The sequence below is a fragment of the Caretta caretta genome, chromosome 1 (assembly GCF_965140235.1).
Source record: "Caretta caretta isolate rCarCar2 chromosome 1, rCarCar1.hap1, whole genome shotgun sequence".
Taxonomy (NCBI): Eukaryota; Metazoa; Chordata; order Testudines; family Cheloniidae; genus Caretta; species Caretta caretta.
Genome location: NC_134206.1, coordinates 204,317,459 through 204,342,251, shown reverse-complemented (window position 1 = coordinate 204,342,251; position 24,793 = coordinate 204,317,459). Strand labels below are relative to the sequence as shown.

The following is a 24,793-nucleotide window of genomic DNA, read 5'->3' as shown; positions in this document are numbered from 1 at the left end:
CGACCACGTCCCAACACTAGGCCAGGGACCAGTTCTGATGGCTGCTGGTGAATGGCCATGAACTGGTTGCAGAACTAGGCTGTGTTAAAACTCCCTGTTGTTTCTGTTTCCCCCATTCTCCCCCTCTTCTCCTAATCCTCCTGTTTGTTTCATCACTATGTCTTGCCTTTTAGGCTGTGAGCTCTTGGAGGGCGAGGACTGTCGTCGACTGTGTGTGTGTACAGCATCTAGCACAATGTGGCCCTGACTGGGTGAGGCCTGTAGGTGCTACTGCAACAACAATAAGAATGATAGCCAATAACAAAAGCTTTAATATTTAATTCTACTTCCACATGGGAGGCTAAATATCAGTCTCATGGACAGACTCCTGTTGATTTTCACTGCATGAAACGTCACGCATTTCAACGTAGAATTCCACTGACCGGCTGGAGCAGCATCCTATGCCTGCTGCCAGCACCAAGCAGTTACCCACGGACTTCTTCCTCTGCATTACATCACCTCTCCCATCGTGCTGTGCTTCCACTGTATAGGCCCCCTGCCCTGCAGACTGGATGCTGTATGTTTGTGTACAGCACTGCGCTTTTGAAAATCCCACCCCCGATGTTTATTCTCGGAGGGGTTTTGCAAAAAGAGTATCGTACATTTTTCCAAACATCTGAGTCATTTCACATTTCCCTATCTGACGGAGTTATTTTCCCCGTCTGTTTTTGGGAGGAGGGTAAAATTGATGGCGGCTGATACTTACCAACTGGAATGAAATCTTACCAAGCTTTTGAGTTAGACAACTGGCTGGGTAACTTTAGCACTTGTCACAGAGGAGGTACAAGGGTTTTAGAAAGAGAAAAGAAGGATCATAACAATACTTAGTACACATCTATATCACTTTCCATCTGTAGATCTCAGAGCACTTTGTGAAGGTGGGCAAGCATCATCATGTAAGAACTGGGTATTATTATTTACATTGTGCAGAGGGGGGACTGAGACACACATAGGTAAAGGTCAGTGTTTAAATGACCAGTGATTTTGGGTGTCCAGCCTGTCACCTGATTTCCACAAGTGCTGCACACCCACAGTGCCCACTGAAGTCAATAGGATTTGTGGTTACTCAAGCCTGATGAAAATGCACCCAAAATCAGGAGCCACATCTGAAAACTCTGGCATTAATGACATGTCCATGGTTGCACAATGAGCTCATGACAGCGCTAGGAACAAACCCCATGTCTCCTGAGTCTCACCCTGGTGCCCTGTCCACTGAATTACGGTGACTCTCAATATACCCCCTGGTTTTTCCACTGCAAGCATAGAAATGGTGTAAGCGACCATGGAAGTAAAGAGGAGGAGTGTCTCTTGGTGGGGAGGCAGGACAGAGAAGGAAGCAGGATCCAAAGTGCAGCTGGAGATTTTCGACTAAGCAGAGTATCCCATTGGGGTGGGAGGAAAGGGAGTTGAGGCTGCCAGAGGTGATGTGGCAGGGAGCAGCGCTTTTTATTTTGTCTTGTCACTGGTGACTAATCCTTGCTTTCCCTCACCTGTGTCCTAAACTTCATATCTCACGGCCAGTGCCTTCCCCTCTCTATATTCCCTTCACACGCCAGCACTCAGCCAACATGCAGAGAGGCAGAGAAAGAGCGAGATTGCTGGCAGGGAGTCAATATATTTCAGTGTTTTATTACTACAGAACTGAAGTAGCATTTAGTTGGTTAGGCTCAGCACAGAGCGAGCAGTCTAAAGTGACTCACATAGCAGGGCCAACGATTAAAGGCACAACAAAAAAATCCATGGATTAATTAGCAGGTCAATGGTGGCTGAGTAGTTATTACTAAATTACAAGGTTTGCATGTAAGAGACAGGATTGATCGCCAGCGTTTGCTAGTGATTGTATGTTAGAGCTGTGGATCAGCAGGAATAGGTTCTCATTGATTCGTTGATTGGTAAGGGGATCGGGGATGGGCTAGGTCTGGGGTTGTTTTCCTTTCCTAGTCTCTGGAAGTCCAGAATTAATTAGTTCCATCTCACAGGCTGCTCTGCTTCTGCTGCAGTTCTGGGCAGAGTGAGGGTTTGACATTCCTATGGAGAATGAAGAGAGATAGAGAGGCCAAGAGTACCTGGGGGTGAGAGGAGGACGCATTTCCAGGGGATGCGACAGAGAAGGATGCTGCCTTGTGAGGCACCTGGGAGATGAAAGAAGGTGGAGCCCTTCCCTCCCTGTGAGGCAAAGGGGGTCTCTGAGGGAAGGATGAGCAGAAATAAATTCCTCTGATGGTGTAGACTAGAATGGGCTTAGTCCAATGTGGAAAGGCACAGAAACAGTCTTCCAGTGTGGGGCAGAGGGAGTTCTGCGGGGAGGTACAGAAACAGCCCCTCCCAGTGTGGGGCTGAGGGGAAAATAATATTTCTCCCCATCGCTATTAGCAACTCTATAGTGATGACAGCTGGGATTGATCAGAAAGAAAAATGTACCCCTGAGGTCTACCACATAAATGCAAAGCGGGCGATGAGGAGAGTGGGGGAGAGAGAGGCTGCCTGATGGATACGGTACTTGGGGACTCCGCGCTCTCTGTGTTGGGAGCTCACCAGATTGCACTAATGTGCATAATAATCAAGCTGTCAGAGCCCTCGCTCCGGCTCTGCTCCGAGGCAGGCATCGCCGAGAACATTTTATCTCATTTCCAAATGACTTTTTATGCCCAGTAAAATGCTGTTTTCATATCAATTAATAATTCAGCTAATAACACAATTAAGGAATCCGCCTTTCGCTGGGAGCCATTTCAAGGAGACAGCGGGAGGGACAGTCAGAGTTCTCAGGAGGCCTCTAGCTGGTGCAGCACTGCACTGGAGTAAGAGGTGCTTCTAGGCATATTGGTACGAGGCTTTTCCTGTAGCAGCATTATCCAGTGGTTAATGCATGAGACAGGGAAGCCGGGACTCCTGGGTTCTGCTTCTGGCTGTGTGATTGATTCCCTGGATGTCTTTGTGCAAGTCACTTACCTTCTCTCCGTGCTTCAGCTCCCCCCTCTGAAAAAAAATCAGAATAGTGATCCTTCCCCGCGGCTTTGCAAAGACCTCTGAGATCCTAAGTATCAAGGTGCAATGGAAGCACGTTTTTGTTAATTATTATAGTATGAGCAGCAAGCAGAACTGCCACTTGGTTACAAAGTCTGTTGCAGCACGCCCCACTCCTGGGATGTACATAACAATGCAGTTCAGAGGGCCCACTGGGATTTATTGTCCCTGTGGCTGTCTTTTGATACGCTTGGTGAACTTGACTTAAATTGAGAGGCAGCTATTTGAGGCTGGCCTGAATGTGAGAATTTTGACACTGAGGCCTGTTCTATACACTGGTTTTGTACTATTAGACCTATATTGGTTAAGGGCAGTGATGAGCTGCCAAAATCTTAACAACCGGTTCCCTCCTCACCCCACGAGGGGGTCGTTGGCCACCCCCGCACCCCAGGACTCCTGCCCAATCCAACCCCCCCGCGTTCCTTGACGCCCCCTCCCGGACCTCTGCCCCATCCACCCCCCTCCCCTGTCCCCTGACTGCCCCCAGAACCGGGCAGGCGGGTCTCATGAGCCACCGTAGTGGGTGACCACCCCTAAGAGCCAGAGGTACCTGCCGGGAGGCGAGGTGGGGAGTACCGGCGGTGCTTATCCTGGGGCAGCTCCCAGGAAGCATCCGGCAGGTCCCTCTGCCTCCTAGGGGCAGGGGAGTGTAGCTATGGGGGGGAGCAGGGGGAGCAGCCGCTCCCCCACTGATCACATCAAAAGTGGTGCCTTAGGCGCTGACTCCCTGGGTGCTCTGGGGTTGGAGTACCCACGGGGAAAATTTGGTGGATGCAGAGCACCCACCGGCAGCTCCCCGGCCCCAGCTCACCTCCATTCTGCTCCGCCTCCTCCCCTGAACGCACCGCCCCATTCTGCTTCTCCACGCCCCCGCCCCCCCACAGCTTCCCGTGAATCAGCTGTTCGGCGGGAAGCCTGGGAGGGCTGAGAAGCAGACGGTGGCTTCCCGCTCAGGCCAATGGTGGCGGAGGTGAGCTGGGGCGGGGAGCGGTTCCCCTGCGTGTCCCCCCCCCCGGGGTTACCTGCTGCCGCGCGGGAGGCCCTCCTCGTGCCCCCCTGCCCCAGCTCACCTCCGCCTCCCTGGGCCTGAGTGGGAAGCCGCCGCCTGCTTCTCAGCCCGCCCTGGGTTCCTGCGTGAACAGCTGATTCGTGGGATGCCTGGGGGGGGGGCGGAGAAGCAGAGTGGGGTGGTGCGTTCAGGGGAGGAGGTGGAGCGGAGCGGCGGTGAGCTGGGGCTGGGGGTGGGGCAGGGAGGGGAGCTGCCGGTGGGTGCTCTGCACCCACAAAATTTTCCCCTTGGGTGCTCCAGGGCTGGAGCACCCATGGAGTCAGCGCCTAAGGCGCCAGTTTTGGCCGGTTAATTTTAGAAGCCCTTTTAGAACTGGTTGTCCCTCGTGGAACAACCAGTTCTAAAAGGGCTTCTAAATTTAACAACCAGTTCTAGTGAACCGGTGTGAACCGGCTCCAGCTCACTACTGGTTAGGGGTGTGATTTCTTACTGATAGAGTTATACCAGTACAACTCCTAGTGCGGACATAATTATACTTTTATAAAGATACCTTATGGGAATAGCTATACTGGTATAAGCACTTTTGTACTAAGAAAAGGAGTACTTGTGGCACCTTAGAGACTAACCAATTTATTTGAGCATGAGCTTTCGTGAGCTACAGCTCACTTTATCGGATGCATATCATGGAAACTGCAGAAGACATTATATATGCACAGAGACCATGAAACAATACCTCCTCCCACCACACTGTCCTGCTGGTAATAGCTTATCTAAAGTGATCATCAAGTTGGGCCATTTCCAGCACAAATCCAGGTTTTCTCACCCTCCGCCCCCCCCACACACAAACTCACTCTCCTGCTGGTAATAGCCCATCCAAAGTGACCACTCTCTTCACAGTGTGTATGATAATCAAGGTGGGCCATTTCCTGCACAAATCCAGGTTCTCTCACCCCCTCACCCACCTCCAAAAACCACACACACAAACTCACTCTCCTGCTGGTAATAGCTTATCCAAAGCGACCACTCTCCCTACAATGTGCATGATAATCAAGGTGGGCCATTTCCAGCACAAATCCAGGTTTTCTCATCCCCCCACCCCCATACACACACAAACTCACTCTCCTGCTGGTAATAGCTCATCCAATAGCTATTACCAGCAGGAGAGTGAGTTTGTGTGTGTGGTTTTTGGAGGGGGGTGAGGGAGTGAGAGAACCTGGATTTGTGCAGGAAATGGCCCACCTTGATTATCATACACATTGTGAAGAGAGTGGTCACTTTGGATGGGCTATTACCAGCAGGAGAGTGAGTTTGTGTGTGGGGGGGCGGAGGGTGAGAAAACCTGGATTTGTGCTGGAAATGGCCCAACTTGATGATCACTTTAGATAAGCTATTACCAGCAGGACAGTGGGGTGGGAGGAGGTATTGTTTCATGGTCTCTGTGTGTATATAATGTCTTCTGCAGTTTCCACAGTATGCATCCGATGAAGTGAGCTGTAGCTCACGAAAGTTCATGCTCAAATAAATTGGTTAGTCTCTAAGGTGCCACAAGTACTCCTTTTCTTTTTGCGAATACAGACGAACACGGCTGTTACTCTGAAACCTGTCACTTTTGTACTGATATAACTAAGTCCACACAAGGGCTTGTACTGCTTTAGCTATACCAGTATTGTTATAACTGTACAACTTTGGGGTGTAGGCAAGACCTAAATGGGATACTTCAGTGCTGCTCTCTGTGGTATCTAGTGCTCATGGACCGGAGCAGGAGTAAATGCAATATATATATACAAACACTAAGGAGTTCAAAATCCAACACTTGTTCAAAGGTATAGTAGAGGAAACAATCTCCAATTCCAGTGCCAGACCTTAACTTTGTTCAGTTCATTCCCGGTGACAATTGCTCCCTAGCCTCAGCTAGAGGAGTGACTCCTTCAAACTGTTTTAGTTCCTGGGAATAAACAGGAATTTATTTTGCTTACGGGAATTTACTCCAGGACAGGTAAGGCCTTCACCTAACAAACCAATGCCTGAGAGCCAAGGTAGTCCTCTTGTGATTGCAATGTTCCCCACAGACCACTGTTTCTAAACGTTAAGCTAGTCCACGTATCAGAAGCATAGAAAGGCCAAGTGATATTTCAGATCTGATCTGCTTAGATCATGCTTCCTCATATCAAATAGTCCCCTTCCTGTCCCTCCCCCTTTGTCTATTTTGATTGTAAGCTCTTTGAGGCAGCTATTGTCTTCTGACTCTGCATATGTACAGTACCTAGCACCATTAGGCCCCAGTTTCTGTCAGCGCCTCTCGGTGTTTCCACAATACAGTAATAAAATAACAATAATGATATAAAATAACAATAATCCTTTTATGTTTTGATATTTATTCATTTCTAGGACATTTATGTGGCTTCTTTGCTTCCTTTATGCAGACAAACAAATTTATGGCGGGATTTTCAAAACCCCTCGACTTTCACCTGACTCTGCTCCCGCTGGAATCAATGGTAAAACTTCTGTATTGACTACAATGGGAGCAGAGTTAGGCCAGTGCTGTGAAGACCCTACCCTTAATGCTTGAGTGACAGCCCTGCAGACCAGAGTGTCTGTTGATCCACAGAATAATTCACAGCACAGGCAGCTTCAGGGCTAGCTTCTCCTCAAGGGTACATGAGGGGGCCAGCTCACTGGGTCAGAGGAGAGTTCCATTTTCATGGCCTGTGCAATCCTTAACCCTTCTGCACAGACTGCCAATAAGGGTTTTGTAATATGGACACAAATATCTATGGGGAACTGATCAAAGACCCACCACTTCTTTTCAGATAGGCCCCCGAGCCATTAAACGATATATTTCAGTCCCTGTCGCTTTGGCTGATTTAGGACGGCAACGAAGAGGTGAAAGATTCATACCCCTGAGCCATCCCTCCCTTTAAAGGGGGCTTCTTTCCTTTCTCACTTAAGCTTCTGCCTCTGGAATGCGAGACCTCCTGAACCCTGCTGTTCATTGCCAGGATAATTTGTGTCCTTCCATGTGGTTAATGTTGTCATGGTATCTTTTTTTTTTTTTGTACAGAACAAGATGTTGATGAAAACACCTGCTCATACTTGCTTTTCTTAATGAATAATCTGTATAACATTAAATGGCACCACAAACCAATTACTGCAGGTTAGATAATGGCCATGTGCTAATAGAGCAGTCATAGATTACTCCTGTTCCCAAGCATATCAGGAATCTCCTTATAATGTGCTTGGATGCAGGAATCTTCTAGGAAATGGGGAATGGCAGCATCTGTATGTTTCAGGGAAATTCACTAACCTCATCTTCCCTCCCTCTCTTCTGTTTTTCTTTTCTAGGTAAGTGAAAGCTCTGTTTTTCTTTGCAAGAGGCACTGATTGTTGGTCTAGATGGATGGAGATGGAGACGGATTCCTATGTGGCTCAAAAGTCACAGCATAGAGTGTCTGAATTCAGACCTTCAGGGCCATCCAGTTTGTGAGTTTTTGCCAGCATGGTTTGTTGATCAGGTTGCAAAGGAGACTGACTACCTCTGATCTGGGGTTCAAAGTGACTAATCTGCATCACTTGACACCTGGTCAGTAATCTGTTGCCCATGTTAGGTACCCTGTGTCATACTTACATTCATGACTGCCCTCTGCTAATGGAATGCCAGCCTTCCTCAAGTAAGTGTGTGTGTGACCCTCTAGTGGCTGATTTACAAAGCCCTAGCCTCACCAAGGCTCTTTCTTAGCTGAGGTGATATTTTATGCTGTTTTTGGTGCAAACAGTCCTGAGTTCTGTACCCTATGCCAATTGCACGCAGTTTCTAGAAGGTGACTATGGTTTCTATATGCAGCCACACTGACAACTTACTTGGGAGTGGGAGGACTAGGGTTGCCACCTCTGAGGTACAAACAAAGGAATATCTGGGATAATCGTGAGTCCATAAAAGTGGACAGCTCTTGGTGTGTACGGAGAAGTCTTACAGATTTCCCCAGACAGCAACCTCAAAAAAAGTGGGAAAGCCTGGACAGGTGGCAACCCTAAAAAACAAAGGCAAGCTTATTAATATTTTGCATGGTGATTTATCTCTCTGATATTTGCTATCATGTTCCCATAGTGTGTGGCTTGAGCCTGTGTTTGCCAAAATATCTCCCTCCACCACCATCCATTTGCAGTTTGAAGTCCTGGCTCCTTTGAAGTCAATTGGAATTTTGCCATTGACTTCAATGGGGTCAGGATTTCATCCTCACATTCCTTTACCTCACAATATTTATTTTTTTTAGAAAATAGTGTTGAGTGACTGGAAGCTCTCACATTACACAAGTATTGTGATGCATTGGCTGGTATGTGTGTTGTTTGTGGGCAGTGTGTGTGTGCTGCTGCCCCCTGCTGGAGTATTACAATCATTCTGACAGCAGTTCTCACAATTAGCTGCACTATCCTGAGAGTGTTAACTGGGAGGGAGAAGACCTGCTGTGATGCTTCTGATCCTGATTTTCTGTCAAATTGTGGTTTTTGGAGTGGGGGGGGGGGCGGATACTCCACTTATGGTTATCCTGGCTTAATGTTCTGAGGCTCCTGCAGGGACATTCCCGGAATTCCAGAGGAATTCCATTGAGTAGCACCTAGTTTCATTCCTAGTTAATGAAAGAACAGCGGTCCATGCAGGACAGGTGGAATTTTAAGGCTGCAGGGTTCTCTGCAGCGTGAAGCTGCCTGGAGACAGCATGAGTCTGCAGGGCACGTTCTGAATCCCACCATTGGAATGGACTGAATATGAGCAACACAGTAGGTGAATGAGTGGAAATGGCATTTGCACCAGTTTTCACATTTAAATCTTGCTGGTTCTGCTCTGTCACGGGGTTCACCTCTTGCTGCTGGACTGGGACCTCCTCCTGGTTGCTCTGGAGATTAGCACCGCAGGTCGGTACATCCTCCCCTGACTGTGCCTCACCCACCATCATGTCTGCTCTCTGACCCGTGTCACTCCAGGGACAGCGGTGTTCTCTTCATGGCATAGTCCTCCGGCTGTGTCACCATCTGTTCTCCCCCATTCTAGGGTTTAGTATGGCAGTCCAACTGTCCAGCCACTTCCCCAGCGGTGAGGCGGAGGGGGACCCAGGCCTGCCCACTACTCTAAGTGCTAGCCTAGGGACCCACTAGACAGCATCCAAATGCTGCATCCCCCCCAGTTACTCAGTACATTTCCCTGGGCCACTTAGCCGCAATCTCAGCACCTTCTTCACCCTTAACTCAAGGCCTCAGCATGTCAGTCCTAGCAGCCATCCAGGAACTCCCTCTTGCTCCCCCAGTCCCTGCCAGCAGCTGCTCTGTCCATGATGCACGCTTCCATCCACCTGCTAGGAACCCAAGCTTCCCTCCTTGAGCTCCAGGTAGTGACTGACCCTCCTCTGCCCTGCGGCTTTTCTTATATGGGCCTGCAGGGACCTGATTGGTTGTTCATAACAGCCTCTCTTCTGTTGGCTGCTTCCTGCATAGCCTCCCTAGGGTTCTATTAACCCCTTACATGTCAGTGTGGGGTGGACGCCCCATCATACACTCCTATTGCTTAACATGGGCTTCAGGTGACATGAAGGTTGTCCTATTGTTGTCATATCCTCTGCAGCACATAGTTACCAACATTCAAATACTGAGGCTTGCTCCCTCTTCATGTGTTCTAGAGGCTGTGGTGGCGAGAGAAGCCATCACTGGGCAGCATGTGTTCATTGACAGACCCATTTCCTACTACTCACTAGGCTCTATCATTTCCAGTCCTCTTAGGATCTTTCTACATCTGAGGATTTTTCCCTTGCTCACCCTGCCAGTCCTGGATCTGTGGCCTCCAGGGCAGGTACAGTCCACAGGTGTATTCTGGGCCAGTTGCTCACTGTTAAGATTTTTCCCCCAGATAGTCATCCTAAATTTCCCTATGGTGAGCTCCATCCCATGACTTCAGGATATGCACCAAAAGAGCAAATGAACAAAGGAAAACGTATGGACAATGGTTTTTAGCTGAGCTCAGTAGTGAGTGTTTTCCATATGGGTGCTGCAGCACCATAATCCAGAATGCAAATACCCTGTAACGTAGCCAGCAGTACCTTCCATAACTGCTGAATCCAGGCCAGGGGACTCCTGTGCAGTGACTTGAGGTACTAGTTAGTCCAGGAGCTAGGAATTCAGAGAGAGCCACAGGGTCTGTCTGTACCAAGTAGCTTCTCTTCTTTGTATTCATCACAGCCAAGTCCTGTCACTTTTACAAACCCATGGATAGTATAATCTAGGTTTGAACTTTGTGGCTGAGTGGAACCCACAACCCCAGTTCCAACCGTCCCTGAAGTTTTATAACAGTTTGGATCTAGTGCGTAGTTCTTTCATGGGCAGAACCAAATGCTGGATCTACACACACATGAGCCTCGGTGAAGTTAGGGTCCAGCTCTGTTCTTTGCACCCAGGACCCATCTTTAGTTGGCCATTGTTATGTTCATTACCAGCTCCAAGAGTTCTCCTTCCCCACCAGGGCTTCTGCTGTGTTTGAATATTTCAGTATCACCATGCTGAAGAATTAAAAAAAAAAATCAGGAATCAGGTCCCCCACAAATCATGAGATTTTTAAGAAACAATACATTTGGGGGATCTCTTAATTTCTGGTTTCTCAGAATCTAGGTTGCATTTGGGTCAGGATTTCAAGCTTTTCTCTGGGCTAAAAACTTCATGTCTAAATGAAAGCTGAGAGTCTCACATAATCACATGTCTCCAGGAGTTGGGTCTTTAAGAAAACCTCCAACTCTTGCAAGACACGTGATAAAACCAGGAGTATTGGCAATGCTGCTATTTATTGATGTGGTAGTTCTTTGTGGACACTATGGAGAGCAGGGAAGAAATCCTTGCCCAAACAGGATTACAAAAGAAATTGGCATATCATTTACAGCAGCCTTCTTATCATTAGCATTAGAGCTAATGCCATCATTATTTTCCCCAGCGAAAGCAGGGCCTCTGGGGCCTTTCTGCCTTCTGACAGCGGAGACACCAGCATGCAGATTAATATGCGGCTCTGTTTATGCTAATGGCACCTATTTATAACATTAATATTTTCTTCCACAGTAAAAAAACCCAATAATAATAATAATAACAATAATAATGTTTTGTCTTGAGGATTTAAGCTCTAATGTGCTTTGCAGGAGTGGAAAGGGGGAAAACAAAAGCCATTGACCTAATTTCTACAGCATCGAGGGGAAGGCCAAGGTTGCTGCTTTGTGGATGGCACAGGCACTGAAAGAGTACACCCTCCCACACAAACTTGGATACTTCAGGGAAACTGGTCCCCTTAATGCATCAGGAAAACAAAGCAGTCATTATATCTGCTGGTCAGAATTCCTCAAAAGCTCCTGCTGAACGGAGCCAGTGTAGGGCCCTGTTGCACAGTGAGCAGTGCTTTCCATGACTGCTTAGTCTAGGCCAGGAGTTAAGGAGACCCTGTGCTGTAAAAGTAGGCAGCACAGACAGTGTTAGGGTATGCATACACTGCACTCAAGGGATGTAATTACAGCACACCCAAGCTAGTTTTAATCTAGCTAGCTTGGGTCCTGGACCAGTGAAGCTGTACAAGCCTTTCCTGGTACTTGTCAAGCCACTGCTCCAATACTTGAGCTAGCTAGATTAAAGCTACGTCAGGAATGTCTACACGAGGTGTAGTCGCACCCCATGATTGCAATATAGACATATCCTTCATCTGGGAGCTAGAGAGTCAGAAAGAACCACAGCCTGTCTGTGTGCAGCAGCCTCAGTGAAGCATCCCCTTTGTATGTATGCATTACAGTATCTGCTCTTATTAGAGACAGAAGTTCAGACCTGGATATTCAGTAGTATTACTTACTGTAGAGCCTAGTCATGGACCAGGACCCCATTATGCTAGGCTCTGTACAAACACAGAACAAAGACTGCCCCTTCCCCAAAGATTTATGAACTTCCCCAAGGTCTGGGGTGTTTGGATCCGGGTTGCTGGGGCTCTTTTTTGGTCCTGGCCCATTACAGAGATAATGTTTTCTATGTTCTCTGCACAAGCTTCCCACTGAGAGACAGAGGGAACACTAGGCCTTTAGGGCTCTGACAAAGAGGAAAAGGAACACTTCATTGCTGTTGGATTCCACCAGGTTCTTCTGCAAAGTCCCTTCCTCCCCCTGCGATTATGACGCAGGGTCCTTTGTGTCACAGACGCAGCCTTCTCCATGGTAGGTTGTTAACATTTGATTATTTTATGTGAGTAAGTAATAAAAGCAAAAAGATTTTTGCAAGGTGGTGGAGTGAGAACCTTTAAAAATTGCCATAATTAGCTACTCTGGGAGAACATTATGATATCTAATAGGCCCCTTAGTGATAATTTTAGTAGCCTGTCCCGGTGCCTGACAAAATACTGAACATAGCATGTTTAATGTTGTTTTAATTAACAACTCTTGGAAGAAAATGTCAGTTATTTTCCATTATCCTTAGGTTTACTGGGGTGGGATGGGGGGTGGGGTGTGCAGTGTTTCTTGTTTTGAGAGGAGAAACATGAAGATGTTTTTCTGCACCACTTATATGCAACGGTAGCTCTTTATTTTTCCATATTCCTAAGGGTTTGAGGCGCCTATTCCTTGTACTATAATCCACATGTCTGCACCAAGTGATCCTGGCAACAGAGGATTTTTGTTGCTTTACTCTCCAACCCGAGGGGGGATAGGAATGAGGAAGTGATACTACCTGCTGCATCCTTTATTGTAAGGTGAAAATCCTGTCTAAAGCAACCACCAAAGGGGCAAAATAAAACAAAATTGGTTCCCTGGCAAAGTTGGTCTTTAAAGGAATCTATGTTCCAGGTCAAGTTCGTTGCAAAATTTTGGTTTTGTAAAATCGGTATGGCCAATGTCAAAAGTCCAAAAATCAGGAGTTGTGCCCCCCGCCCCATACCCAATCATGAAATTTGTGTAAAAATAATGAGATTTCTAAAAACATACATTTTCTTTTCTTTTCTTTTTCTTTTCTTTGCCTTCTGATTTCATAGACTTTAGCGTGCACTCAGTCCATTTTTTCAAGCTTCTTTTCTGCATCCATGGAGTTAGCAACTTTCTTTTTTTTAAATGAAGGCTGAAATGCTCATGCAGTCACTTGACTCCAGGAGCTGGGGCTTTAAGGGAAACATCAACTTTTGTGAGACTCATGTTAAAATCCGGAGAGTTGGCAACACTGCAAAATACAAAAATGTACATACCATCAAAAAGCAAGATAAACATGCTTTTCATGATATTATTTGTAAAAAAATTCTAATGGAAATGATTTCAAACAAATGAATAGATGTAAAACTTCTACTGCTGTATTTGCAGCTCAGCATCACAGCGTCTGAAAGTGAAACTTACTAGAAACAAAAGTGTAGGATTGATTTTTCTGATTGCACACTGGTGTAAATAAGGAGTAACACCATTGAAATCAGTGAAGTTTCACTCGTGTAGGGAGCAGAGAAATACGCCTCTGCAGTGGATTCATGCCCAGAGTAAACAAAGAGCATAAATGGTGTAAAGTACAGTAGATGGTTAACATTCTTTCAGGTGAAATAAGCTAAGGTGTTGTTGCCAACACAGGATAGGAGGACTTCATAGGAGGAGGAGATTTCAGCTTCTGTGTTAAAGTAAGTTTCTAATCCATGCTTTTGAAAAGATATCAAGTAAATGAAGTTACTCCAGATTTAAACTATGTAATGGCATAAATGGAATTTACCCCCATGAGTTATCTGACAGTGTCCCTTTAACTAAAGGTAGATCCTAACTGCACTGAAAAGAGGATGGGGATGCAGATAGTTCAAGGGTTGTTTAAAACTGGTGTTGCCTCTGATGTCTTTGCTGAAGAAAGTATTCAGGGTAAACGTTTCTACCCATAGCAATGAAAGATGAACTTAATATACTTCTATTTGGATAGCCTCTTGCCTGGATTGCATTAGCAGAACAGCTTTGTTAGCGGCAAAGCTATTGGTCTTGAAGATATGTAGGTTCTAGTCCTGCTTCGAATTTTTTTGCCTGGAAAGTTGCTGAATTCATTGCCGGGATTTCCTTAGTACCTGGGATCTGCAAATGGTATATGTCAGGCACAAAGGAAAAGATCAATGGCAGACAAAAGCAGGGGGAAACTGTCACTGGCAGTTCAGCCCTGAGCCAGGCAGCCAGCGTCCACTGGTGCTCTGGCATCCGTTGTGTGCTCTGGGTGACTCGGGAGCATACTACGAAAAATCTTTGCTGAAAGAAACAGTTAGGTTTCCTGGCACAACCAACATGGACTGCTTAAAACTCACTCAGCCAGGTGTCCTTGTTACAGTAGACGCTGTCGTACCTAATGCTAAAGGGCCTGAGTCGGTGCAGTACACCCATGTGAGAACACTAGGAGGAGCCAAAATAAGGAGTCAATGGAAGGAGACAGGAGAATACGGTAATAAGATGGTGGAGCTGTGTGAAACCAAAGGCAAACAGAAAATGGTACCACATTCATGCATAAACTGATCCTTGTAAATGGCTCACCCAGCTTGCCTCCAGTTGGCCCTCCCCTCCCCACCTATTTGTCTAGTACTGTCACTTACTGTGTGTTTGTACCAGACCTAGCACAAGGAGGCCTGGAGCTCAGCTGGAGTCTCTAGGCACTACTGTAATACATGTCAGTAACAATAATCAGCATCCTTGCATGGCTTCCCACTCCAGTGTCTTAGCCTGTGTGTGAGAGAGAGAGCAGGGGGCAGTGCAGAGGCATTGTCCTTTCTTGAGGACTCCATAAATGATGCAGTTGTCCCTGTGTCACCCTCCACAGTGGATTTCTTCTTGGACTAGCTGAGACACGTGATTGGTACAAAACTCAGCAGAGTGTGTTCATTTTGAAGGGGAAAGCAGTCTTTGTAGTTGGGCATTGAGGGCGCTGGGAACCTGAGCCAGGGACCACAACGTGGCTTAAAGAGAGCCCCCTTTTTCGGTGCAGGCACCGATGTGACGCACATGTCAACCCTCTGTGCTGCAGTGGGCAGCCACCCCCTCGTGCCACACACTCCTGGGTCTCAGTGCTGTAGCTCATTTGACACCAGGGTTAATTTCCTGTAGCCGGTGGCAGCTGTTGTGAGTGTCAGCTCATTAAAATGGTTTTCTAATTAAAGTCCCCTGATAGCCTTCAACCCTGCAAAATGGCTCAGAGAGAAGCCGCAAACAAAGTGATAAGCACGCATCTCTGGGTGTTGGAGGGAACACAGCCTGCCTGACGCTTGTGGGCATTACACGTATGTTAGCAAGGCCTGTTCTAGAAGGGCTGGGTATTACAGCATTTACTTGTTGTCTCCTCACTGGGCCACATGCAGCCTCTGTGTTAGCAAACCTCACGGCACTGGGCACGCCACCCTTTTTCACCAGGAGTGGATTTGGTGCTTTGTCCTGTGTGTGTATGTGCGCAAGCAGTTTCTCATTCAGGAAGCATTGTGCTCGAGTTCTACCATGTGTGAAAGGTCGGATGTTTTTAAAACCCCTGCTAGGCATGGGACTGTTCCACGTTCTGGGAGGGAGATCATATGATCAACCAAAGGAGCGCATGTTGATTCCAGGCTCCCCGTGATCCACGACCCAAGTGCTACCAAATCCCAGTGGTCAGTTCCCTCTTTCACAGTCCCCTTTCCCATCCCTCTTGGGCAACCTGAGCTGTTTGTTGCTTCTGACATTAGCAGAGGTTCCCAACCTTCTAATTCCACACAATCCCCCCTTCCTCTACCAGCTCCCACTTTCTCCCACATCGTCGTCTGTGCCTTCAAAGCTATTGTGGGCTATAATAGCCTCTCGGTTCTTCTTGGCTCTGGCTTTTATGCGTTTTGATGGAGGAGGAGAGGGAGAGATGAAGAGAGAAGCTGGGGGTGGAAGCTCTGACAGTGACTGCAGATCAGTTTTCTCCTTGACTGTGAGACCTTTGCAGCTTGGCATGACTCAGATCCTTGTCATAATGAACCAGATGAAGGTGCTCTTCAAAACACTTAGGGGACAATCGCTTGCTTTGCATCAAGCACCTTCTTTTGCCACGTCCTGGAGCTCACCTTATTACTTACCCTGAGGACTTTGCCTGGGCACAGGACAATGGAGCATACGAAAGGACTTTGAATGTGAACGTACAATTAATAGGTGAGTTGATGTCGGAGGAGAAAGCTGTCGGAGGATGGGGCAGTGCTAAGTCCACAACAGTGGAGCATAGAAGGTGTAGGGGTTTTGTTGGTGTCATGTCAGGGGTTCAGAGTACAGCATCTGTTGATTTGGGGGGAATAATGCTGCTCAGCTAGTACCCCTTTTCTGTATCACCCACGTCAGACCTGCTATATCTAGACCCCCTCTGTTCATGCCAGCAAAGGGGAAGGTCTATGAATGAATGAATCCTCACAATGCCCCTGTGAGGTAGCGAAGTGTTATTGTCCCCAGGAAATAGATGGGGCACTGAAGCTCAGAGAGAGGCAGTGATTGTTCCAAGGTATGGTATTGAGTCAGAATGGGATATAACCCAGGAATCCTATGCCTCACTTTAACCCACGAGGCCACACTTAGGGTCTGATCCAAAGCCACTTGAATTCAATCACTTAGCCGTCACTTAGGATATGCATCCAAACTGTCCTAATCAAGCTTACAAGAAGCCATTGGTGTCATAGGATGGGCCTTTGTCCCACTTTTTTAGAGGGACTGGATCAAGGAATCAACTTAATTGTAGCCATCAGTTATTTCAGTAGCATCTTAGCTTATAATTAGAGGCAGCTTTTTTGTGGCATTCTCTCTTTTCTCCCTTCTTCTCTTCCCCCCCATGCTATTATCTCCAGCATCTTTAACTAAATTACAGTCAAATACTTCATTACAGAGACAGTCAGTCAGTAGGGAGGGCCCCGGGGACTTTATTCACAGACAAATGTATTGTGCACAAGGTTGATCTGATCATACACAATTTGTGCTATCCATGCACCCCCCAGGACATTCTTTTCATAAATGTAAATGATGTGACACTCGAACAGAGAAGAGAAAGCAGGCGAAAAAGAAGTGTGCACACCCAAGGAAAGGGGAGCGTGGGCTGTTCCAGAACTCTTGTGTCTAAGTGAAAAATGAGTGTCAAAGCTGCTTTGCATGACCCCCACCTCCTCCATGGACAGCGTAGCCTTCTCATTGAATAACAGGCTGTTGCTCAGTGCTGGAGGGGGGAGTGATGCATAAATACAGTTTGGTGAGATTATAGTAACTGTTTCTATGGCAACAAGACAAATGCCCTCCACAGCTTTTATTTGTGTTTTGAGCAAGGAGGCATGAAGTGAAGGTTTTGTAAACATAGGAGAGGTAGAGTTGGGCTATAGTTTCCCCTGCAGTCAACTTCTTCATGATGCTCTATCAATGGTTCCAGTCCTGACCTTGAGGACCATCCGCTTCATCCCCTGCTAGAGGGAGAGGCAAATTCTTCTTCTGGTTCATTCAGTGCCTGGTTTCCCTCCAGTCTTGCTCCATCATCAGTCCACAACCTGGACTCTGCTCTCCTGCGGATGAAGAGAGCTTTTCCTGGTTGACTCCTTCCTGGACTTCACAACCATTGCTACCACTAGGCCTCAGCCCTGACTTGAGATAACCAATCTTTTCATGAGATAACAGGGGAATTGTCCGTGTTCCCTGCACATTGGGATTCCCTCACCTTGCTCCATCAGAGTAACCTCACCCATGACCTGCAGGGATCTCCCTTGCAGTAATAATAGGCTTGGAGGGCAAGTTAATCCCCACTTTCATGTAATATTCATTCTCCTTTCATTGAGCAGCAGCCAGAAGATGCACTGCAACTGAAACCACTTCAGCTTCCCTCTCCAACATCACAGAGAGAGGCCCATCTATTATTAAAAACCCTATTAGTCGTGGTGAGATTGTACCACTCCCTCTCACTGTAGCTGCTGAGTGTTACCTAATTGGGTTTTAGTACTCCGAAAATCCTGGGACCATGCGGAGCTCAAATGCACATTTGCTAACACCATTTGCGTTTTCGTTGGAGACACTTTTAGATCATATGAGGTTTTATCAGCAGGAAAAAGAGAAGAGAAAGACCAGGGAGCTGTTCACAGGCGGGGAAAGAAGTGGGGGAGGGAAGGGAAACACAGGCCCAGGAGATTTGGATGGTTTGGATGGGAAATGATGAGCACTTAGTCAAACTCAACTGATCCTCTGGATCTTTTGAGCTTCACCCGTCTCTATCAGAAATAGAGGTAAACCTTTTGAAAATGCAGCCCTGACAAAGGCACAGGCCAGTTCAAAGAAAGTGCTTTTGGTGCCATGAAGTTCACAGTGACTGTGAGCTCCTGTGGACTTTCTTCCATTCATTCATGTGTTATTTTTAACTTTGGGAGAACAGAAAGTTGATTTTTTTTTTTTGCACTTGCTCATATTTTCCATGCGTAGCTAAATGCCCACTGATGTCTCCTGGGAACTCGCTTTCTAGTAACAGCTAGGCAGGGCTGAGACAGAATTCAAGAGTGGAAGAAGTCCTGACTCACCCTCCAGTTTCCCCAACCCCAGTCTCCACCTGATGCGATCTAGCTTCCTCTATAATCTCATCAAAGTAGGGACTGTATCTGTCTCTTTGTTTGCACAGCACCTACCACAGTGGGACCACAGTCCTGATTGGGCACTACTGCAGTACAACTGTATAATAACAATAATTTGTTCCGTAGTGTGACATACATGTGTCCAGTACTAGGTGGGATGATTTGCCAACACACTGATCTCTGCCTTTTTTATGTCAGTGTACTGATAGCATGACCTGGATATAAGAGGTCTGGATATGGGGATGAGTTAGTTCTATGACTAACTTTAGAGAATCCCACTAGGTGCCTATTTGCCTTATAGATACCTTTGAAATCTGCCCCTGCGTGCCTTAGCACCTGGCAGAATCAGACCCTTAAAGGTGAGTGGGAGGCAAGTGCCTTCAGCATGCTACCTGTCTAATCAGGAATCTGTAACATTCTTGTGTGCGTGTTGTGCATGGCCTTAAAAACAGCTGTCAAGCAGCACAACCGCTTACAGGATTCCACCTGACCCATTTGAGCCTCTGTGGTCCCTGATCACATGAAGCTGTTGGTTATGGATAGGTAGGTTAGCATGTGTTTCTGATCAATTTTTTTCACGGTATCACGGTGGTGGGCAGATTTAAGGTAGTATGATGCAGGGGAGTGCAGTCTGTATTTCATAGGTTTCCAGTGTTCCTGAGAGGCAGAATGCACTTAGGCCATTGATGCGTGCTTGCAACCTTAAATGTCACCTTAACAGAGGGGTCTTTTTTATGTGGGGTTGTCTGAGGATTAGCTCCTGGTGTGCCATACAAGCACATTCCTCACAACCAGTTGCAAAGGCCTTATACAGTCTAGACCTCTGTTATATAGTCTATTAGGATCCCACACATGCACATACACTGGGGTTGTTGTTTGTCGGGCTCCCTCCTTGGTTTAACCAGGTCGTTTTTTTCCACTTACATTCTCCCCATGGGGTGCACTAGGTGGGCTGAGCTTGCTGTAGAGAGGTGTATCCCCTCCCTGTCTCAGGGGAGCCATTTCAAACAGCCTCCCTGTGTTTCTGTAGGTGTTTCACTTCAGTGCCCAGAGAATGTTATTCTTTGAGCAGTGTGTGTTGCTTTAATGGGATCCATTTAAGTGAACTCTGGTAATTTCATTTTCCTGGGGGAACAGGTACTTGTTCTTTGCACTTGTGTCCCTGCTACTCATCTTGCCCCCTTGCCTCCAGAACCTGAATCCCATTTACTTGTGTTTCAGATGACAAGGAGACCCTTGGGGGATGGGGGAGGAGGGAACAGCCCCAGAGGCAGCTAGAATGGGCTACTGCCCTGTCATGCTCAGCAGTGGTATGCCCCATCTCCCCAGCCCTAAGGGCTAAGCATGATGCTTCTTTAGCACTCCCAGACTGGGCCCCCCCATCGTGTTGCTTTTGGGTGTGGACCTGGCTCCCCGGATCCATTCCTCACTTGCCTTGAGATCAGTGGACTATGCAGTCTGCATGGGGCTGTGTCTTACATGTTGGTTGATGCAGAATGCAGCAGCCCCTATACTGAGGGAGTTTCAAGCCAGGGACATGCGAAGCAGAAGGTCCATGACCTGCACTGGCTGCCTATTAGTTTCCAGGTAGTTTCAAGTTCTAGTTCTCACCTGTGATGTCTTAACTGGCTTGGGAGCATCTGACTTGAGAGGTTGCCCCTTTCCCCATGCTCCGTTGCTGCCATCAGCGGAGGCATCTGTGCTACAGCTCCCTAGGTACAGAAGAGGGGGAATCTGCTGGCAGGATGTTTTTCACAGGGCTCCCTGGGCTTTGGAATTCAATTCCCCCTCACCCTGAAATAGCCTAAATGTGTTAACCTTCAGGGCACACTGAGAAGCTTCTCTGTTTGCTTGAGCTTGTGAGGATGGCTGAGATGTATGGGCAGCCAGGGAAAGGGAGGTGTTGTTTCTATCAGCCGGTTGATGAGTGCTTTTGTGTAGGTTGAGATATGTTGCTGGATATGTTTTTTTTTTTTTGGTTGGTTTGTTATTGTTTTGAACGGCTTGCGGGGGGGTTATACATAAAGTTAAACTGCTTGGAGCCTAGGAGAGGTGCCTTTTTTTGGTATAGAAATATAAATTGAAATCAATATTTTGGTACTTATTAGAAATAGTACCTAAATCAGACACTTCAGCGATGAGTGCCCAAAACTGCAGTAGGTTTTGAATGTAGATCCAAATTTCACACACTCTCCAATAAGCCTGAATCTAAACCCCATATTTCCCCCCATTTCCCCACCAAAAAACAGGTTGGGGTATTTGAGATTCTTGATCTCAAACTGTAGCCTGCATACCTCTCTAGTAATGGTGTTGATTGTTCCTGAATTACCCCAGCCAGCTGATTCCACTGCTCTACTCAGAGGTCAAGGTCAGTGTAATGCTAGAGAAGGTCCTTTGTTCGCCATCCCCTGGGGAGTTAAATTAACCCTCACTCCCCACGCCCCACCACGCCCCACAGCCTGTTATTAAACAAGGACAAGTGTGTGAGCATGTCCGTGTGCGTGAGTGTGACTGATGCATACAGATGGCTTATTAACCAATTAATTCATAGGAGTAAATTGGTTAAATCAAACTAAATGACACCCAATTGCTGTACAAGGGTAGAAATGGATTGGAATAAGTGTTTCTTAAATGCCAGCCTTGCTGAGCAAAGGAATGAGAAGCAAAGCAGGGGAGGGTGCACGCAAAGGAGTGAGGTAGATGGCAGACACTGGCGTGCACAAAGAGCACCTCCTGGAGAAAGAGGTGTTGCTCGAGCCGTGGGACTGTTTTTTGTTGGCATCACAAAGAAGACAGATAACTCTTGTTATTGATGATGTTTCAGAGATGGGATCTCCATTAGAGAGAGAGTATAACATTCAGTCTGGGTCCCAGGGGTATTTAGATTCAGGATTTTGTTTGGAGCGTGAACGCTGATAACTTAATTTGGCTGGAGACTAAGGGTAGATTCACAAAGGGATTCAGGCATGAATTGTGCTGGAGTTTAGGTGCCCACAGAGTTAAGCAGCAGCTGAGTGAGCATTTTGTGAATGCCAGTGGTGTCTAAATCTGGAACTTGGACGCTGTCCCGGGGTGGGCTTCCTCACCCCGGATTTCTCTTTGTAAGCAGTCCTTGCACACGGATACATATGTTCGCCACAGTGTACTCTATTTACAGTGTCTTATGCAGCTTCATGTCCCATCACCATAAGGCTTTTCCCAATCTTCAACGTACTCCCTAGGCACAGGGTGAGCAGGTGGGGAGAGAGGTGTCACCTCTCTGAGATCCTGGGTTTCTTTGCCCTTCCTTCCAGTCCTCCTCTCTCCCTTCCTGTCTGCCATTTAACAGTCCCCTGCTGGCAAGCTGAATCCCCTTGTTAACTGGTTAATCACTCAGTCCTAATCATCTCCCAGTTTGGCCCCTGTGGGGACACTTACAAAGTGGACAGTGCGGTGAATCTGGCTCTAGGCTATGGCCACTCCCTAAAGTGGCAGGTAGCATCTAAATCCCTTTGTGAATCTAGCTCTCAGGGCCTGGTTTTCTGAAGTGCTGAGCACCCACTACTGGGTGGGCAGGACAATGGTTTTCCCATCCCACCACAAATGGTGAGAGAGAAATATTTTGCCATCCCAAATCAGCACAAAAAGTTGAAATCTCTTCACATTTTTTGCAAACTGAAAATCTGAAAAATAAAAAATGGGTCTGGTCAATCAAAATATTTTGTTTCGATTTTGACCTTTTTTTAAACCTAATTGTCATCTGCATCTACTAACATTTCAAAATGAAAAGTTGTTTCAGCGAAAAACTGAAAACTTCCCGGTTCAGAAATATCGAAATGCGACGTCTCAATAATTTCAAAATGTTTTTCCCCAAACGCTTTCAAGTTGGGGGATTCTTCAAAACTGATCCTGTTTTACTGACCATTTCAGTTTGATGACTTGGTATTTTTTGGCAAGGAAAGGTTTGTTGAAAAATTCCCATCCACCTGTACACACTGCTTCAGCTGAGGTCGATGGGAGCCGTCCACGTTCAGCTCCTCTGAAAATCTGGATTTGAGTCCTTCTCTTTAATCAGGCAGAGATGCTCACAGCAGCAGGATATCAACCGCCCCACCCAGAGGGCATGTCTACACTGTGAGCTGGAGGCTTAGTTCCCATCTCGAGGAGATATATCCATTCTAGCTCTGATTGAGCGACTGTGCTAAAAATAGTGTTGCTGTGACAGCGTGAGTGACAGGAGGGGTTAGCTGCCCCAGGTACATGCCTAGTGTCTGTGATGGGTAGGTGCTATGGGAGGCAAGCCCCCTCCTGCCTTTCATGCTATCGCATCTACTTTACTTAAAGTGCGTTCACTCGATCAGAAGTAGCATGGATCTGTCTTGTTGAGCTGGAATGTACACCTCCAGCTCGACCTGTAGACGTACCCTTGGGGTCCTCAACCTGGGCATGAGTGGAATCGCTTTGATGGGGACAATTGTAGGGTATCTCCCTCGTGGCAGGCACAAGGAAGATGATCATGGACAAACAGTCTGACCCCAGAATTAAAAGTGGTTTGAAGAGTCTCACATTGAGAAGCTGGGGGACAGGGAAGTTTTTAGAGTTAATGCTACAGGTGCCTTTTAACATGGCATCAATTGACAGGTAAAGTCCTGGACCTTGTCTGCATTGTGAAATTGCCCCAGTTCCAGCAATCAATGGCCAGTCACCACAGCGGCTGCACTGGTGCAAACCCCAAGTGCAGAGCAGGAAAGAGGCAATTTGCACTAGTGGAGCTTACTTAGGTCACTTCTCGGGGTTAATGAGTAGTCCTGTGAGCTATTCAGCCCTTCACCTCTCAAGGGGCAGTGGATTAAGTTTCATACAGGACACTGATCACCCATTAGATAAGAACAACTCTCAGTCACAGTTGATTTGGGCTAGAGTTGAACTGGTGACACACCTAGGAGAGACTCCCCACCCCATTCCATTCTGCCAGTCCCACTGCTCAATGGAGCTCTTTCTAATTCCACTCTCTCTTGTGATCCAGACCGTCACCCAAACCCAAGAGGCAGAGTTAAGGGTGGGCAGTGGAAGGAGGGAGGTTCTACTCTCCCATGGCTCTGGGGCAGAGTCTTTCCCACAGTGCAGCAACTGGTAATGTGTGTTGGGAGGTATAGGCAGAGGGTGCCTGGGGAGAAGGGGCATGGGCAGGTGGAGGGTGTCCTTCATATACATGCTTTTCTAATGCAACAGAGGCTCAGCGCTCCTAGGGTTTCAGGCATCTGTGCTCGCTAGCTCCTTGCTAGGAGGTTTCAGACACAACCTGTGGGCCGTGTGGGCAGAACAAACACCAGTGCAGACCGCCATGCAGGGATGCATGTGGGTGTGCTTCCCCCGTCTTTGCCCCCACTTGTGTATGACTCCCCCTCCTTCTTCTCCCCCATGCCCCAAACTTGGGTGGGTGTCATTCCCCTTCTTTCTGTCCCCCATGCCCTGTATCTGTCAAATTTTCCCTCTCCTTGTTCCCCCGTGCCCTATGTGCAAGTGAGACTCCGCCTCTCTCTGCCCCACCATGTTAGGTGTGTGTGTGTCTCTCCCCACTTTTCCCTCCATGACCTCTACGTATATATCCCTCCCCGCAGTCGGCTGTGTGTGATTCTCCTTCCCCTATTTCCCCATATGTGCCCATCCCAGCCCCACCCCAGTGTGGGCTTGGTGCACAGGGTGGCTTCCTCCCACTCAGCTGGTGTGTTAGCCCAGGGTGTGTGTCTGTTCTCTATGTATAAATCCTCACTGATTCTCTTTATGTGTGGATGGGGTTATTAGAGCGGAGCCAAAGCCTAACGGCCTGAAACGGCAAGGGCCGCTTGGAGAAAGGACTCCTGTCAGTGTCGCACTTGGCCTACAGCAGCGATTGCAATGTGTGCGGTGCGGCGGGATGGGGAGGAAGCTCTGCGGCTGAGATTTGAGGCCGGAAGCCCCGTTGGTTTAGCAGCTGTGATCTTTAATTAATCCTTTTCAGATTATTTATCACACCAGCGTGGGGGACAAGTGGGAATCCTACCTCCCATGGCTGCTACTCGGCCAGCAGGAAGGAAAGAGATGGCTAGAGGAAGAAAACTGCAGTAGAATGCTCCTGGCGCTGGTGCTTTACACACTGGAGAAATGTGCGAGTGCTCAGTTTG

At 47.4% G+C, this 24,793-nt stretch overlaps 1 protein-coding gene and 1 long non-coding RNA gene across 2 annotated transcripts in view; both read left to right on the top strand.

The window, feature by feature from the left end:
- The window catches only part of LSAMP (limbic system associated membrane protein), a 1,345,674-nt gene that overhangs the window by 168,738 nt on the left and 1,152,143 nt on the right, over positions 1-24,793 (top strand). The window lies entirely within an intron of this gene.
- The window catches only part of LOC142070610 (uncharacterized), a 276,073-nt gene that overhangs the window by 33,477 nt on the left and 217,803 nt on the right, over positions 1-24,793 (top strand). The window contains exon 2 of the long non-coding RNA XR_012666499.1: positions 7,415-7,740. This is a non-coding gene — a long non-coding RNA (uncharacterized LOC142070610). The remainder of the gene's footprint in view (positions 1-7,414; positions 7,741-24,793) is intronic.